Here is a 16,728-nt window from a genome sequence, read left to right as displayed (position 1 = left end):
GTGGGTAACCTGAGCAAGAGTGATGTCTTGCCCAAGGTCATAAAGTGGGTCACTTGACTGGGTTAGAAATTGATCTCTAGAGTCCAGGCTTAAGTTTCCTCACCTAAATATTATAAGCACTACTTCTCAAGAAGAAGAACTGGGTTTGAAATGCTCCAAAGCTTTCCTGGATAAAATGTGCTTAAATAACTAACAAAAAAAAAGTGGGTAGACTAGTACAGAGGCACTCCGTGAAACTGGGAGACACTTCCCAGAGAATTCATTTTGTTTCCTTTTTAAATGAGTGGGGAACATCAGGAAAATAAATTAAAAACAAACCAAAGGTATTAGTTTAGTATTTTTGTTATCTGGCAAATATCATATCTAGGGAAATGTGAATGACCTGAAACACTACATAGTTCTGTCCAAGACAAACCTACCTTGGCTTTTATCAGACAACTGATTAGAGCTTGCTGCTCTAATTTGGAAATCTCTGCATTCTTTTCTCATTTTCATTTTTTTTTTCAAGCTAGCTCATGAAATAAAAAGTAGACTTTTCAATTCCTACTTGAGGTTTTGATTTTTCAGATGATCAGTTTTCTCTTTTTCCTTTTTCCAGTTACAACTGCCTCCCCCACCCCCTTCCTGAAAAAGAATTTAAAAGTGGATATGAGAGACTGGAAGAGAGAAAGTCCAAAGGGGGATTGAAACATTAAAACTAATAAAAAAACCCAAGATCTCAATAATAAAGAAAGATTTTTTCAAAGGGTACATTCAAGAGCAAAAGGGCCAGTACATGTTTCCATGAAAAAATAGACAAAATGCACTCAATCTTATTTTAAAATATGAGAACAAATCTTTCAAAAGAGTTCATTAATCTATTCTTGAATCACTTCTATAAGCAGACCTGTATCATTCTAATGAAATAATAAAACCAAAATATAAAAGCAAGAAAAATACCACTTCAGTCATTCTTACCATGCAATCTCCCCATAAAAGGATGATTCCTTTAGGCCATTTACCCAACGAAAAAACTCTTGCTATGTCCAATCCATTAATGAAGTATTGACAGCCATAAAGTATTTCTTTTTCAATGTTAAGCATAAGTCCTCATACTGCAAAGCTTAAACCTTGTGCTGAAACTTTATGAAATGTGAGCAGTTTTACTCTAGTCAACAAGTTTCTCAAAGCACTGGCGGTGATTCACCACATCACTAAACTGCTGTAATGGAGTAATGAATCAAGCCCAGTATTTGTAAAAGCCTTTGAGAAGTCTGTTGGCAGGACATCACATCCAGGATGTAATTTGTGCCCTCCTCTGAACATTTAAAGTATTATGGTTGTAAACACAAAGCATAACTTTCTGTTGGTTTTAGGAGGACATAAACCTGTGCTCAGTTATACTACTTGCACTATTGTAAAGAAATGGGTACAAGCACACTGTAAAATAAGTTATCCTTTATTTTATTGCAAAGGCAGCCCCCTAACTCAGGAATAATGAGCTTTGCTTCTCGCTTCACAGGCCACTGTCAACACGGATGTAGTTTTTACTTTTAATTCCTTGTGGTAATAGATCTGAGCACAGTACTGAAGTTAAGACAAGTGAAGGGAGGTGCTTGTTTCAACCTCTATCTTCTAGTTATACCGAAGTGCAATTCTCAGCAAAGGGCAGAGAGCAAGTTAGGCAAATTTTAAAAAAAAGTGTTAAGGGGAGCCATAAAATCTGTACAGCAACTGTATCTTACAAAGTTAATTCCATCACTTAAAATGGAGAGCTACAAAGGGAAAAAAAAAACACCTACCACACATTGCCATTTTGGAACATGCCTTGCCTAGAATCACATTTAACCTCCAGTAAGGAGCTTATCACTAATGGCAAATAGAAGAAACAGAATCCCCACGTACACTCGAGGGCAAACAGGTTAATTAAAAAGGGAAAAGGTGAAAACATCAACTCCTCCTTGCAGAAATCTGCAGCCGAGGCTCCGTAAACTAGTGCACTGTGTTTTAATTATTTCAGGAGTCGTAGTTAGTCTGGAAATGTGATGAGCAGCAAGACTTTCTGAACAAAGAATATTCTGGAGCTATATAGGGTAAAAAGAAAGTCAGAATTAAAGTAATTCAGCAGCTATCTGTCCCTGGATATGAACGAGCACAAACAGAAGGTCTTTGCCACAGCCGCATCAGGGAGTGAGTGCCGCTTGCAGGCACTTGCATATGAGAATTTACTTGGTTTAAGGCTTTTTACTTTATTATTATTTCAATTTTATTCCTATGCCTAGGATGTGGCAAAGAGGGGCTCGCGGGGATGCTGGGACCATGAGGAACTTGACGTGGGAATCAAAAACTAATGACAATGAAATAAGCGGTATGGGAGCAATGGGGATAGAGGTCTCAATGGCATTCTTTTTGCGGAGAACTCCAGTAAAATGCAATCACTTCCTAGGGGACAATGAGATACCTATAGGGTTTGGAACATTATAATTCCTGCTGTAGTATAAATCATCTTTCCCCTTAGTTCACAGACTCTTTTTCTTTCACACTCACAAGAAAAAAAAAAACAGACTTAAAAAAAGAAAAAGCAGATCTACTTGCTCTAAAACTCTGTACATCTCTTTCCTTAGGTGCACATTAGGTTCCTCTATAGCTAATGTCCTATAATAGGTAGGTGATAAATGGAGAAGGTGAAGCCTAACTTGGGAATTATAACTAAATAGAAATCAAGGAAGGAGCATATTTCCTCTCCTTTATTCATGCCCTTACCAATAGTACATAGCCTCAGATAACCAATGTCAAGTAATAAGCTTGAGGTAAGCTGGGCCCAATTTTCCTCTTTTACACCATCTTACATTGGTGTAACTTTGTCAATGTCAATTAATCTAGCCCCATTTTCTTCTAATCTACTCTGATGAGAAAAGGAAGCCCAACTTCTCATGATGTCTTCTTGAAGTTTTCTGCCAGAATGTCTTCCGTAAGTAAAGCAGAATGGGGATTTGCCCAACACCCTAATTTTTCAAGTCTGTGGCAAGCCAGAGAGAGAAGGATGCATGAAAAAAAGACTTGCATTCCTTTGGTAAGGGCACAAGAGTCCACACAGGCTTTTCTTAAGCAATATGTTGTTTGATAAGGGGTCTCATCAACTACTTTTCCTAACTGACTTGAAGTGCTTGAATAGAATTGGTACTTCATCAGGTGTACTGTATCTGTGGAGCATCCTGAGAATCCTGAAGCTCCCAACATGTGTACCAAATCTCCTCAATCTTCTTTACAAATATTACTTATTACTATCAACACTGCTTACATAGCACCAAAATAACATGGGTGTTTGATAGGTAAATAAAAGAAAGTGGTTTTGGAAAAGTCTCTCCCATGATGCTGTTACAATTTGATGAGTGATGATGAAAAAACAATTTTGCAAATGTATAGAATCATAGAACATTAGGGTTGGAAGGGACCTCAGGAGGTCATCTAGCCCAACCCCCTGCTCAAGGAAGAACCATTCACAACTAGATTATTCCAGCCAAGGCTTTGTCTAGCCAGGCCTTACAAACCTCCACGGATGGAGATGCCATCACCTCTCTAGGTAACCTGTTCCAGTGCTTCACCACCCTCCTAGTGAAAGAGCTTTTCCTAATATCCAATCCAAACTTCCCTGGCTGCAACTTGAGCCTCTTTGAAACCACCCTTCAAGAAGTTAAAGTCTATTAAATCCCCCTCAGTCTTATAGTTTCATAGAAGTAGGGTTGGAAGGGACCTTGTAGATCTTCAAGTCAGACCGCCCCTGCCCTGGGAAGGAGAGAAAACCGGGCTCAAATGACCCCAGCCAGGTAGACGTCTAGACTCCTCTTAAAGACCCCCAGGGTAGGAGCCAGCACCACTTCTCTTGGAAGTTGGTTCCAGATCCTAGCCACCCTGACTGTGAAATAGTGCCTTCAGATGTCTGGTCTAAACCTACTCTCTAACAACTTGTGGCCGTTATTCCTTGTTACCCCAGGGGGCGCTCAGGGAAACAGTGTCTCCCCCAAACTTTGCTGGTCCCCCCTAGTGAGTTTATAGACGGTGACCAGGTCCCCCCTCAGCCTTCTCTTGTGAAGCCTGGCTAGGTTAAGGTCCCATAGCCTCTCTTTGTAGGGTCTGCCCTGCTGTCCCCGGATCATGTGGGTGGCCCTCCTCTGGACCCTCTCGATGCTGTCCACATCCCTCCTGAAGTGCGGCACCCAGAACTGGACACAGTACTCCAGATGAGGCCTGACTAGGGTTGCATAGAGGGGGAGGATCACCTCCTTGGACCTGCTTGAGATGCATCTGTGATTGCACGACAAGGTGCAGTTAGCCCTACTGACTGTGACCTCACATTGTTGGCCCATGTTCATCTTGGAGTCAATAATGACTCCAAAATCTCTTTCTGCCACTGTGCTCTCGAGGAAGGAGTTTCCCAATTCTTCCCTGTTTGTGAGCAAGAAGAGCACAGCCCCTAGTTGGTCTCTCCAGCACTTGCACCAGGATGTTGTTCTCAAAATTCTCCAGAACTTCCTGGATTTCCTGCACACTGCTGTATTATCATCCCAGCAGATGTCAGGGCAATTTAATTCCCCCATGAGAACCAGGGCCTGTGACTGGGAAACTTCTGCTAGTTGTCCAAAGAAAGTCTTATCTACCTCATCCTCCCTGTCTGACAGACACTCACTACAACATCAGCCTTGCTGCTCTCCCCTCTGACCGTAGCCCAGAGACTTTCAACAGGCCTATCTCCATTTTCATGCTGAAGCTCTGAGTAATCAATCATACATCTCTTTCACATACAGAGCAACTCCTCCTGCTCTTCACCCCTGACTGTCCTTCCTGAACAGTTTATACCTATCCATGACAGCGCTCCAGTCATGTGAGCTGTCCCAAGTCTGTGTTATTCCAATCACGTCATAGTGCCATGACTGTGCAAGGATTTCCAATTCTTCCTACTTGTTTCCCAGGCTCTGTGCATTTCTGTACAGACACCTGAGGCAACTAGCTGATTGCCCTACTTTCTCAGGAAGAATGAGGCCTTCCCTGCTGCCAATCCCTGATTCTTCTTCCTCCAGGTCCCCAACTTCCCCATGTACCTCAGGGCTTTGTTCTCCATCCCCTGGCAAACTTAAATTAAGTCCTTCTCCCTAGGTTTTTGAGTATGTCTGCAAAGATTCCTTGTCTTTAGGAGGCGGATCCCATCTCTTCCTAGACAGTCTTCTTCTTGAAACAACATCCTGTGGTCAAAGAAGCCAAATCCCTGCTGGAGACACCACCTGTGCAGCCATGCATTGATCTGCAGGAGGCTTCCACTCCTGCCAGAGACCTTCCCCTTGACTGGAAAGATTGAGGAGAACACGATCTGTGCCTCTGTTCCCTTCACCCTTGCACCCAGAGCCCTGTAATCACACTTGATCTGCTCAGGGTAACCCCTGGCAATATCACTGGTACTCACATGGATGAGCAGCATGGGGTAGTAGTTAGAGGGTTGGACAAGTCTCGGTAATCTTTCGATCACATCTCGGGTCTCAGATCTAGGCAAGCAGCAGACCTTCTTGGACGACAGGTCAGGCAGGCAGTTAGATCCCTCTGTCCCCTGCCAAAGGGAGTCTCCAACATCCACCACCCAGTGCTTCATGGCAGTGATCTCGATCCTCCCCACCTTGGGGATTTCTGGCCTGGCCTCTTCCACCAATGGAATGTGCTCCTCCTCCTCCTGTGTTGCTAGAGCTCTATATTTGTTTTCCAGGCAAACCACTGCACATGGGGATGAATACTTCTTGCTGCCAGAAGATACAAGCTTCCAGCTTCCACCTTCCTGGGAATCAATGCCCTCTTCCTCTTCTAGCACCACCACTGGAAACCCTTCCTACACAGTCCTAGAGGTCTCCTCCAGCATGGAATAAATGAAGTCCTTGTGGCAGAGGATACTTCAGAGCCTTGCTACCTCTTCCTGTTGTTCTCTTGCTTCCTCTCTGAGGGACACCACCAGAAGGCATCGCTCACATTGCAGGCACTCCCACACCTGGTTGACAGGGGAAGGAACCTGCAAGCCACCGTCTGCACAGAACCAAAACAGGATCTGGGTAGAAACCTCAACTGTGTGTGGTCCTGCCTGGACAGACACCTCACAGGTGGAAGCAGAGCAAGAGCTAGAAGTAGCACTGGCTCTGGTATTGCGACTTCCACCAGCCATGTCTCTGGGTCTTCTAATCTGGCCTCTCGCTTCGTGCCTCTCTTTCCAAGCAGACTTTTGCTACTAAACTCTTCTGTAGCTGGCCCGTTTTCTGTTCCTTGATCTGAAGTGTTCCCTTTTCCCTACAGCCTCTTTCCTCTCACAAAGCTTACAGTGAAGGAATGTGAAAGAGCTTTTCCAAGCAAACTCCCCCTCACTCTGGACTCTAATTAAACAAGGGGCTTAAGTCTTGGTCTAGCTGCTGAGCTTTAGCTGCTAAAATAAAACTATGTTGTTAGTTCTAATTACATATATAAAAAAGAAACTTACCTTTCAGGCTCTTCTTCAAAGAGAGAGGTGGTATACTGGCCTGTTTGTGTCTCTCTATTTCCTGCTTCTTTGGTCACTTGCCTCCTTATATACCTCTCCTGGGCCTGTACTGGTTTGGCCCCTTTGTTAGGGCCCTTTGTCACACCCAGGCAGCAATCAACCCATTCAACTGCTCAGAACAGACACCCAAGCACACAGACCCACCAAACAGCCCTCAGCAAGCCAAGCACATAGGCAACCCTAGCTCAGTTACCTTCCCAGAACAGGATCTGGTACCTGGTTTCTCTTCCTTTTCCTCCTCTTGCTCCCACCAAGCTGCTTGCAAACTGTCCTGTTTGCTTCTCCCTGTTCACCCTGTATATGCTAAGCTATTTGGATATATTTCCATACGTGGCCTAAACAGATTTATATTTGTAGACAAAGTTCTTGTTTATCCTAGTGCACCCATCTGATGCAGTTTAGCTTCACACGTGTACTAGTATTCATTTTCCATACTCTTGCCCTTGTTCCAGAGGAGCAACTACATAGGATTTTGCAGGGCTACTTCCTTCCATATGTGTCCTATTTTATTTTGGTTCTTGAGAGTTCTTGGTTTAGCTAGCAGGTAAATAAAGGAAACAGGGCCTATCTACAGGTTTTTTAATCATGGGTGCTTTTTGTATTGTGCTTTATAATTCTCAACGCTTAGTTTTTCAAACATTTTCAGACTTGTCCCATTGCTGGCCACTCCCTGTGTCATGCCCCGTGGCCATGCAGCAAGGTCCCCGGAGCACCCCACACCATACCCTGAGGTCACTGTCCATGCTATGTGGCCACAGCCAGCAAGGATTCCCCATGCCCACATGCCACACCCCCGGTGCAGCCATGCACCACACCCTGCCACACCCCAGAGCTACTCCCTGTGCCATGCGGGCGCAGTCTGCAACAGCTCCCCACACCACGGCCACTCCCCACACTATGCCCCATGGCTGCACACCAACAGTGTGGGGCTGTTGCCCATGCCATGTGGCCACAGCAGGCAGCTATTCCTTGTGTCCCCACACCATGGCCGCTCCCTGCGCCATGCCCTGCGGTTGTACACCACACACCCCCGCACACTCTGCGCCACACCCCAGAGCCACTCCCCGTGCCACGTGGCTGCAGCCAGCAGGTGCTCCCCCTGCCGTGGCTACTCCCCAGGCCATGGCACACACCACCCTGCCCACATTCCCAGCCACACCCCGGGGCCACTCCCCACTCCACGCAGCCAGTGAGTGCTCCCTGCACTGTGGCTGCTCCCTGTGTCTGTGCACCCCACCATGTCCCCCCAGCACGCAGAGCAGTGGGGAGGTGGGGTGGAGTGTGGCTGGACCCAGAGTGGTAGGGGGAGTGGGACACAACCCAGAGCAGCAACAGGGTTGGGAGGAGCAAGGCAGGACCCAGAGCAGCGATGGGAGGGGGGAGGGGAGAGTACAGCTGGACCTGGAGCGGTGGTGGGTAGGGTGTGGGGCTGGACTCAGGTCTCTGTCCCAGCTCTGTGCCCTCCCCCCATCATTTATGATGGGCATTTTACTAGTCAATTAATAAGATATAGTTTTTTTCTAATTTTCTTAGAAAAGGAAAATGCATGCATTTTTGTATCGTTTTTTTCCTTCAATTTACCTGGCATTTGAAACTAATTTGGTTAACAGATTTCTTTTTCTTCTGTTGATTTTGATTACAGATTTTCATCATGAGGTTTTTTTTTCCCCCCTGAAATATCATTGGAAGAATCAAGTAATAAAAATACACTTTATCCTGTAAAACACAAGTCTTTAGACTGCTTGGGCTAAATTTTCAGTAGTTGCCTTGCAAGAAATTTGACTCAACATTGTGCCATTTTTATCATCTTGTTTACCCGTTCAACCTCAGGATCTGTAATGGGCTGCATAGGAGTAAACAAATGGTAGAATTGAACCACATGCCCAAATATATGTTTAGGTGTCTAATTTTAGTCACCATATTTGAAAGTGTGAGTATAACTGGTTAATTTAAACAAAGGAGCTTTACTTCATCATATGTATGCCTATTACCAACCTGACCATACTGTATATTGTACTCTGCCCCCTATTTTTTGCTTAATCTCTGTAGATTGTACTTTAAAAAAACCAAGCCCACCAATTATAAATCAACTGAAAATATGAATCTGATCCTGAAGGTTTTATGTAGTCAAAATGGTCCTTTGAATCAGTGGTAGATGTGTTTGAGTGATACCTATGAATCCGGTCCCTGCAGATTTTACTGGGATCTTGCTTAGTGTAGAGCAATGATTTTCAGTCAACAAAATAATGTAGAATTCAACACAACTGAAGCAACTTTTGCATATGTCAAATATATTGTGCATCTTTGTATGTAAACATGTGTATTTCTTCCCTCCCCCCCACCTTTCACATTTTTTGTTTGTTTGTTTTTAGTTTCTTAATTTAGTCTCATAAGAGAAAAACTTTGAATTAGGGTAAAATCCAGATTGGTGCCTTAGGGACTTCTAACTTAGGTTTTGGCATACCTAAAAATGAGGTGTCAGCTTTATGGGAAAGGGTGTTTCAGAGAAACCAGACACTAAGCAGGGAGATTCCTGGAGGTAGCCAATGGAAAACATTAACCAAAGGGGTACATCTGCGGTTTGGGCAGCTGATTCAGGGCTCCACACTAAGCACTTCAATCCCCATGAGATCCCATGTATAGCGTACTCTCCTGAGGGTAGATGCCTAACAGCAAACGACTCAGGTGGAAGAGGGTAGTATTGGTGCAGCCCTTTTGTTTGCAGAGTAGGAGTAGGGAACCAGTCTTAACAAGTACATAGTTATTTAAAAAGTCCACTCCTTTTTAGGCCATCTTTTTGAGTGAAAACCATCGTGTCTGCTGTGCTTTGTACTGAGCTCAGTGCAGTTGATGCATATTAGGCATTACCTGAGTGCACCTACCTCACTGGGTTCCTCTATTGGTGGTGTTTCTCTTGTATCAGTTTGGTGCTTCCATGCACATCATGTCAAGTATTTATTTAAAACTCAAAAATGTAGGCATCAAATAAATTTAGCTCCATAATGTATTTTATGGCTTCTGGAGAATTCTGGATCACTTTTTGTAAGTGCTTAAATTCTGCTTAAGTCCCAGATAGATATCTTATCTGGCCTTTAATCTCTCTTTCAATAGTCTAGGAAGGGTCTCATCTTTTTTTTCCCCCAGTGAAGTACAAAATGGAATCCTCCCAGGCAAAACACTTACTTTTTTTTCCCTTTGAAATGAACACATCTAATGCTGGATACCAGCAAAGCTTCAAAGAAAGAATTAACTTGGGTCTTCTTAGTCTGTAGCATGTGTTGCTTTAGACAAGCTGGAAGTTCAAAGAAATTCCATTTCAGTGCACAAACTTGTTCTTTTAACAGGTTTGTGGCTTGATTTCATTCCTGATTTCTGCCAGTCTGAACCTCAACTAGCAAGCTACCAAAAGCATAGTGTCTCGCAGCTGGGGGTTTTCAGTTATATAAATTAGTTGCAAACCCTTTCTGCCAGAAGCTCCTGGAGTTGGCCAAAAGAGTCGAGGAAACAGGAAGAACTGGCCAGAGTATATAACAGTCATGTCCATTCCATATTCATAACCCCAGAAAGCTTCCAACAGCAGGGCTCCTGCAGAAAGCAGGACAGCAATAAAAGCCATCATCTCCCTAGGTGTGCATGAAAATAAAGGCTGTTTGCTTTTCAGTCCCATGCCAGGTGCCTCTTGCTAGTGTTAGATAGATCATCATTTAATGACTCATTTAATCAATTTACCAATACAGTGTCCGCCAAAAGCTTCACATATATTAGAAAATATGCAGTGAATAATTCTTGCCTATCATTCAATCAGGAATTTAGTACATGTATTTCAAATCTGAGGGTTTCTGGGTGGCTTTAACAGGGCACATAGTTCAGATGGTTTGCCTCTTGCTCACTGATTGTGATTGAACAAGAAAAGATGTCGCAATCAAATTTCTGAGGCAAACATGCTCATTTAGCAATTCAGAATAAAGCTTTCTGCAAACATTCTCTTAAAATTTGCAGCTTCCAAGAACAATCCTAATTAGTAAGCTTGTTACATAGAGTATTTTTAACATAAGACAAAAAGGGGTAACAATATGGTCAACGTTAATTTGTTTAAATTAGTAAATGCAGATTTATGCAATTGTATAGTCACTCAACTCTAGTTCTAACCTGCCTAATGTTTTCTTGCTGTGAGTACATGGTAGCCAGACATAATCTGGCAACTCTGTTGAAAGCTACAGCATGAAAAATCTGAAGCACTGCTTTGCACTTGGCACTTTATTTTGAGGTCCAGGCAGGCACTCTGCTGTCTGCTTCAGTAATTTCCTGTCATCAGGTGCACTGAATAAGCCAGCTGTTCACAATACATTAGTCTGTTGCTTAGTGAGGTTTTCTTTTAGAAGAAATGGGAGATGCAGTTATCAAACAGAAACCATTAAGCAAGATGGACCCTGCCTGTAGATCATCCCTGGAGAGGTCTGTAGATCATCCCTGGAGACAGCCTGTCTTTTTCAATAGATACATTTCCTTGTCTGTATTTATGCATCTGGTTTAATATGATTTTTTTGCAGCCTGATGCCATTTAGAACAAGAACTAGAGGTAACAGGAACAGTAAAGGACTGGATAAAAATGTCAATACCTATTAGTTCAGGTGGAGCTTGAACAGTTATTAAACTATGATCTATCTCAACAGAAGCAAAAACATCAGCCCCACAAAGGTGGATAGAGAAAGGTCTTCAATACATTGTTTAAATATGTTAAGGATAAGACAGTTACCGTGGTGAAAAGTGAATCCATCAGTCCTACCACTTCATTTTTCAATATTTTAAAAGTCACTATGGAATCCTATATTGATGGCAATAACCTGCCAAATCATCATGTGATTTACAAGGGGCACTGAGCTACTTCACAAACAATATCAGGTATAACTCACATTCAAAAGTACAGGGTTTTTTAGTGGCTTTTTAATTTGCACTTTGTCAACGTTGTTGCAGAAGCAAAATAAGTAGAATCAGCCAGTCTTCAGTCTTCCAGCAATCCAAAGAAATGGAAAGTAATAGAAGAGCAAAACAGTAAGGTAAGTATCAATCAGAAAAAATGGGGATTATGTACTAGCCAATGTCTTGAATAACATTTTGAAAAAAAGAAAGGAAGTTTAAAGTAGAATTCTGACTAATGTCCAGACCCAGTAATTCTCAGCTGGAATATATCATGTGAACTCTGTGTGGCAACTATTGCTACAGACATTTACACCTAGAGTGGACTACAGAATACATGGCAGAGGAGGCTCCTGTATTGGCCTGGGGTTGGGATTTGGGTTATATCAAATACCTATTGACTTCAAAAAGAGATTAATAAAGATGCTAGGGCATCATTAGTATAGTGGTGAGATCCCTAGCTCTATCACTGATTAGATAAGCAAAGGCCAACCTTTTAGGCAGGCATGACACAAATTAAGTGCCATGCCTTCCCTGAGTGCAGTTCTGATTCCCTTCCTGTAACCCAGAGGTAGGCAAAATATGGCCCACAGGCCAGGTCCACCCCACCAACTGATTGGATCTGGCCCCTGGGTGGGTGCCACCAATTGACTGTATCCAGTCCACAGCCACCAGCAAGCCCCAACTGCTCCCACCCAGGTGAGGTCACATGATGCTCTCGTCTGTGCCTGGTGGACAGTCCCGGCCCTGACCAGTGTGCATAGCTTCTCAGTGGGGCTGCCTTGGTGCTGCTTGGCTCTCCACACCTTCAGCAGCTCCTCCTCCTCTTCCTGTCCCTGATGTGCTGAACTGGGCAGTAGGTAGGGTGGTGGGCAGTAGGGAAGTTGGAGCCAGGTGGCGTCTGCCTCAGTGCCCAGGGCTTCAGCTTCTGGCCGCCTTCCACCGACTCCACCCACCCAGCACAATGAGTAGCCACCTGTTGGTAGCTGAGTGGGTGAAAGGGTGCCAGGTCGTGAAGCTGTGTACAGTAGCCAAGGCCGGGGCTGGGGCTGATGCTGGGATGGGTGCAGATGGGAGTGCAGCCAGGCAGGAGCAAGTGGAGCTTGACTTCATGCAGGGCCGGATTAACCATAAGGCAAAGTAAGCACATGTCTAATGGCACTGATGTACCAGGGGCAGCAGCCACTGCCACCACCCACCAGCTTCCCTGCCCCGCAGCGGGGCACAGCTGTCCTCACCCCACCCTGGCTCTGCTAAAAAATGTTAGTATATGATTTGTTTTTTATCTATCATTTGTTAAAATGATATCTTCTGGTAGATTTTGTGTGCGCATAGCATTATAGATTGTGAGGCTGGAAGGGACTTCAGAAGATCATCAGGTCCAGCCCCCTGCACCAGGCACAAAAAAAAACTGGGGTCAGGTGACCCCAGCAAGGTCCCCGTCCAGTCTCCTCTTAAAGATTTCCAGGGTAGGCGAATGGACCACCTCTGGAAGGAGCTTATTCCACAGTCTGGACACCCTAGCTGTGAAGAAGTTTTCCTGATGTTGAGCCTGAAACAGTCTTCCAGGAGTTTATGGCCAGTACTCCCGGTTTTCCCCAAGGGTGCCCCAGTGATCAGTTGTTCACCAAGCCCTCGATGTACGCCCCTGCTGTAGTGGTAAGCTGCTATCAAGTCCCCTCTTAGCCTTCTCTTTTCAGGATGAAGAGTCCCAAGTCCCTCAGCTTTTCCTCATATGGCTTGCCATGCAAGTCTCTGACCCTCCTCTGAACTTTCTTGAGCTTTACCACATCTTTGTTGGACTGCAGCACCAAGTACTGGATGTAGTACTCCAGCTGTGGTCTCACCACTGCCGAGTAGAGTGGAAGAATCACTTCCCTAGTTTTGTTGGAGATGCATCGATTGATGCATGCCATATATGCCCTGTTGGCTACAGCATCGCACTGCCAACTCATATTCATATTATTACCCCCAGGTCCCTTTTATTCATGGTGCTGGTCAGTTTGGCATTGCTAAGCCTGGAGGCGTGTAGGGTTTTTTTTTGTCCCCAGGTGGAGCACTTTACATTTCTCAATGCTGAACTTCATTTGATTCCGATTCGCCCAACTTGCTAGCCTGTCTAGATCTGCCTCTATCTACAGCTTATCTTCAAGCATTGCCTGTGTCTGCAGGTTATCTTCAAGCGTGACCACACTTCCCTGTAACTCGGTGTCACCCGCAAGCTTGGCCAGTGACCTCTTTGCCCCCACATCCAAATTGTTGATAAAGATGATTTCTAGACAGCTCACAAAAACTCCTTCAATGGCTTTCCAGCTGAAATAATTGCCCACCCCTGCCCTAACCAATCTGCTGCTTTGCTTTCTGCTCGCTGCACTATCTGCTTCCATACTGCCAGCCCTCTCCTCCATTTGCCGCATGTCACACACAGAGGCTGCCCATACCACTTGTGCTGCAGGTTGGTCATCACTGGATTAGATCACAACCAACTTGGAGATACAGAAATGGGGTTTGGAACTTTGTAATATCTATCAAGTCTCACTCTCTTTCTCGCTCCCTCTCATTTTCTCTCCTCCTCAGCAGCTGCTAGAATGCAAGGTTTTTAAAAATGTGAGGACAAAGTAGTCACTGAGGTGCTTATCTGTGATGAGCAGCTCACTGAAGCTTTTATTGAAAGTAATATGCTATAGTTAAACAGATAGATTTATTGCTTTCAGTATCCAGAAATAACCACAAGCTGCCCAATTTCTATATACATTTTAATTAAAAAAAAGATATTAAAAAATCCCAATGATGACTAGTAATCAAACACTTCATGTCAGGTCTACTGTTATGAGTAAGGGAGTCACATAGCTCTATAGCTCCATAGATCAAGGAATAAATGGTAATTTTTATTTTGATGCTGTAGTTGTGACTCATCTATTGAGTGAGTCTCCTATAGAGAATCAAAGTGAACAGGTTTAATATTCACTTTGGTTTAGATTTAATTCCTTCTATCATATTTATATTTAACATTCAAACCAGACAATCTAGTCATTTTAAGGAGTGGTCTTTTTTTCTTTCATTGATGTGTGAGGACATAGCCATGGGCCTGAACTTTAATGAGTGAACATTATCATTTACTTATTCATCAATCTTGGAGTCTCTCCCCCCTCTCCCCCACCCTTTCTTGCTACTTAAAATGTATAAGGATCTAATTTGACTTTTCCTTTTACTTGTCTGGCGCAGATACTGAGGCTATGGCAGAACTGACAACAAGAGAAAGAAACTTTCATTCCTAGTTCGCTGCCTCAAATCAAGACAGGTTACTTGGACAAAATTCTGGATTCACAAAAGAACTTGGATTCTGCAACACTGAGCTCTGCTGTGCTTAGTGCTTAGGTGCCCTGCCACCTTGTAGGATCCATCAATACCTATCCTGAACCTTCTCTTTTTTTAAAACTTATAGGAAGGAACAGACTATTCCCACATTATTTTTTCATTCACGAAATAGACCTAACTTCCAACACACCAGTTTTAGTATATTGATTTCAGTCCTATTTTGCTCTTATTTCTTAAGCACCATACTAACACAGTTTTTTTGTCACATCAGTAACTATTTTTACTGAACAGTTTAGCCTTTCTCTTTTTTGAAACTCTTGTATCAGCTTTCATTATTACAGGTTATTGAAACATTTTATGAACTTCTATCCACTTACAATTGAAATAAGTGTCCTTAGTTATTACAAGAGTGTTCCACTCTGACTGTGTAAAAAAATCAGTGTAAGACAAACATCCTCGACTGTGAGGAACTGCTGAAGAAGAAGTAAAAAAAAGTTGAAGTGGTAGGGGTTGGTGAGCAAAGCAGGTTTTAACTTCCCCAAGTAGCTGTTATGAGTGTGCGCTCTGAGTATTGCATTTTGACTACCTAGGAACCTGCTTTCTGCAGATGCAGCTGTTATTTTTGTGAGGCACTGATATAGCCTATTACGGAAAGAGATTGTTCTTTCTCAGTTTGTTGTTTCCCTCTACCTAAAGTAAATGCAGTGCAAACTCAAACTATGTGGTTGATCTCTCTTTGTATGGGAAATCTTATCAAGGGGAAAACAGATGAGGGAAGACGATAATAGCCAATCATATTCACCCAGGCGTGGAAGCAAATCCTTGCAGTGTCAAATGGTGATAGGAAGGGGAAGAATGCTGCTGAACCTTGCTCAGAAACAATTAGGTGAAATAAGCAACTGCAGAAGCAGCCAAAGCTGGGACTTGGCTCTGGACATTCCTCCAGAGCTGTGCAGGGAAAGCCCACCCACTCTTGAAGAGAGCTAGGTTGTGGTTTCTTCCTTAACACTTGATGCCAACCACATGGGCTTTGGGTGAATTATATGCTCTCTGAGCAAAAATCCAACTCTAAAATCCTTGTCTGTGAAACCAAAGAAACCAGAGTACATCAAATATTTGAACTAAGGGTTGGATTGTAGGAACCACTGACCTAAGCACAAGCTGGGCCAATGATAACAAAGAAGGACTAAATAAATTGTATTTAAGTGAATCCTTGGGGTAACTGACTGATGCAAGTTTGGAGGGATAGAATCACGGAATCAAAAAACAGTAGGGCTGAATGCAACCCCAGGAAGTCATCCAGGCCAGCCCCCTGCTCAAGGGGGTTTAGATCATCCCTATCTAATCCATTCTAGACAATGTTTGTCTAACGTATTCTTAAAGACTTTGCAAACAACTGGAAGTCTTAGAGGAGAATTTGTTTATTCAAGGGGAGATGTTCAGTGTGATGGAGATATGACAACATCCACATTTCTTATTCTAGTGAAACAGATTTTTTTTTCATTTTATAAATGCTAAAGCTTTACATGACAATGCATTGGAGAACCTCATTCCACAAAGGACAATCTCGGTTTCAAAAGCTTAGAAGATATACACTGAAAATCCGACTTTTATCAATTAAAGATATTGAGAAGGGTAAGAAAAGATTCCCACTGAACTCCGCTGTGGGAAATGATGAAAGTTCTGAGGAGGAGGATAATAGCATGTGTACCTGTGCCTGAAAAAAGGTATAGGCTGAACAAAAAGAATGGAGTTAAACAAAATTAGGAAAGGAGATAAAAGGTAGGTGGCAAAGAAATGCTGAGAAAATTTGATTCTGCTTGAAAAGAAATGAATTAGTTATTGAGTAGCCAGCAGGCAACTCAGAATTATGAAACAAAAGATACTAAGAATATAGTAGTATATCTGGTTGAAGGCAAGTTTTCCAGTGGAGAAAAAAAAACAGG

Source organism: Crocodylus porosus, unplaced genomic scaffold, assembly GCF_001723895.1.
Source record: "Crocodylus porosus isolate Cpor-Errol unplaced genomic scaffold, CroPor_comp1, whole genome shotgun sequence".
Lineage (NCBI taxonomy): Eukaryota > Metazoa > Chordata > Crocodylia > Crocodylidae > Crocodylus > Crocodylus porosus.
The sequence above is the reverse complement of the archived record's forward strand: the minus strand, read 5'-3'. Positions refer to the sequence as shown.